The sequence below is a fragment of the Trichosurus vulpecula genome, chromosome 7, assembly GCF_011100635.1.
Source record: "Trichosurus vulpecula isolate mTriVul1 chromosome 7, mTriVul1.pri, whole genome shotgun sequence".
NCBI classification, from domain to species: Eukaryota; Metazoa; Chordata; class Mammalia; order Diprotodontia; family Phalangeridae; genus Trichosurus; species Trichosurus vulpecula.
In genome coordinates, this window is record NC_050579.1 from 180,360,992 (window position 1) to 180,364,019 (window position 3,028).

The window sequence follows — 3,028 nt, forward strand, 5'->3', positions numbered from 1 at the left end:
TTTAGAAAGCCTATTGCTAAAATTTTAGTAGGATCATTTATACCTCAGAAATAGGTAAACATTACAAACTAGGGCTTGATTTGTTGTTGATATATCTAGACTTATGAAAATGATGGAGAGAACGCCAATAATGCATATTAAATTTAAAAGTGTGATGTGGAACAAAAAGAAAATTTCTTTATATAGCCCAAACTCATAAGCTTATGTCTAGATTTCTTCAAATAAGATAACTAAGTCTATAAGTTTCACACTGGCACTCGATATTATTATCAGTTAGGAGGCAGTCTTAATTTTATCTACCTAAAAATGCATTTATGATATAAAGGATTCATGGGAGCCCTAGAAAAGATTCAAAAATATATAAAGCACACAAATAACTAATTCATCTAATCCTAGAATTTCAAATACATTTCCGGGGCTGCTGTACAGTCAGTCCTTTTTCTATGACCATTTTCTGAGTAATTAACTTATAGCAATAAGTGGGGATAACAAGTCAAAATCTCTGTTTCCACCACTATTATAACTTCAGTCCTTCAGCTGCATAGTGAAATAAACAGACTCTAACTGATCCTTTTTATTGTACAAGAAGTATACTATATGAATACTTGATTCAGGAAACTTCCGAACCTGAAATTACCAACAAGACCACATTTAAAGGTACATATTCTTTTTTTTAAGATATTTCATCTTAGCCTGTATGTGAACAAATGACTACCACGTTCTTCAGAAGCTCGAGTAATGCCCCAGGGGCTTAGAGAACATTTCTTCTCAGGCACTTTAATCTCTGACCAGTCTGTAGAAAAGGAAATAGAGATCTTAAGAACAATAAACATAAGCCACCTGGGCAAATATATTAATCATCATAATGTATAATATATAGATTATTGTGTATTACATAGATTACGTGTATTATACATATTATAATATAAATATAATCATCATAATTTATGTAAACTTTAAGGTTTACAAAGTAAGACATAGATTACCTCATTTAATCTTCACAAAAACCTGTGAAATGGGAACTACTATTCATCTTTTACAGAGAAGGAAACTGAGGAAAAATGTTTTGTGATGTGCCCAGGGCCAAAAAATAACTATCAACTGTCTGAGGCAGGATTCAAGCTCAAGTATACCTTGCAACTAGTCCTGTGTTCTATCCACATGTCCCTAAAGTTTACCATGTGCATCTACTTCAAGTTGTCACTCCTGCTCTGGAAAAGTCCAAGGACAACCTTGACCCCTAACCCTCTAGAATAAAGGAAGTCTCTGCAGTTCTGCTGCAATCTGGTCTAAAGGTGCAAAAGAGAGGGAGAGCATGAGTCTGTCTCCCCTAACGCTTAGTCATCAATTATCCTAGAGGCACTCACATACAATCAGGGCCAAACAGAAGCGTTCCCTATGTTTTCTCAACAAGATGTTTATACTTGTACCCCTCTTCCTGAGATATGTATTACTCATGTTTTTCTATAAAGCTAGTCTCATTGAGAGGACTAGAGAATTCATTAAACTGATTGGTTTCCCTTAATAAGCTCCTATTACATAAATAGAATGAAAAACATGGACATATTTAAAAATTAATCATAAAAACCCCAAATTTCCAACTTCCTCAAGTATCAATCTAATAGGAGTTCTGGAATGATAAATTTAGCCAATTTCATAATCTATGTGCCTCCCATTGTACGTAAAACAGCTATCAGATATCATTAGAAAGGGCCCCTTTTCCCTCAGAATTGCATAATTTTAGAGCGTTTCTTCCTTTCCAAGAAAATGAATTCTGGAATATTCTTGACTATTAGTAAAATATGAAACTTTGCAATCTGGACTATCTAGTCTCTATGTCAAGTATTAAGGCAAAATTTGTCTCATAGGACCCATTCTACACATTCTTTTATAGCTTTGGGGCAGGGGGGTATAGGGGTGTATTTTTTTTCAGAAACCTAGAGAAATTTTTTTTCTCTCATTTATAACATATAGCCCACTAAAAATATCATGTGCTTAAACTTCCAACACCAAGATCATGTTTTTTGTTTGTTTGTTTGTTTGTTTTGTACTGTTTTGTTTTTTGGTTTTTACAGTCTAGCAAGAATCCCAAGGCTTTCTTAATTCTGTAATTAATTCTGTTTTGCCATATCCAATCCCTAAAATGATTCTTCAGTCCCTTTCTCCGGGCTTACAAATCTATAATGCTATTTCCCTGGAGTTTTTTCTCCTATGTTCTTTCTCTTGTCTTCCAATCAGGGCCATCAGAGGATCCTCCTTATGGCTTTCCTCAGAGGAATTTTCAACAGCCTGTGTATTCAGGGACCCAGAGAAGAGAGGAATTCTCCCTTGAGGCTTTCTCAGCTCTATTTTCCCCCAGCATCCCAGTCTTTCTCCCCCACCTTCTCTATTTCTACAACAAGTGAACAATAACAACCAAAATCAGTTCTAACTTCAATGCTAACTGATATTTTTTCCCTTTTTGAAAATTGATGTCCTTATGTTTTCCTGCGTTGTCTGTTGTTTACTTGTAGCAGCTGATATTTCCTAGCAGATGTCTATCTCACAACCCCTGCCCTTAACGTCTAAGTTAAATCATGCCCTTCATCATCTTGTTTTAAAGTTTTATGTTCTTTCTCACAATGGCTTTCTGGTTTCTCTAGCACATCAAGCTCCTGACCCCATTCCCCATTTTTCATTTTCTGCTCTTAACTTTTCTTTCATTTAGTTAACTGTGGAGATAGATAAACAGACAGATAGATATATAGATAGAGAGACATAGAGATATGTACATGCATAGATATATAGATAGGTAGATGTATGTATATATAGATGTATGTGTGCATGTATATATGCATGTATGCATGCATGCACATGCACGTGTGTATATATACACATATTCATTCATATGCATATACTTACTATAATGGCAAGCAAAGTGGGACTTTTTTTGTCTTTTGTTTTGGAGTGCTTCTCAGCACTAAGACAATCAAGTGCCTTTGAGTTTGCCTTAGTTTGAATCAAGATTCATTGATTGGAAACAACCTAT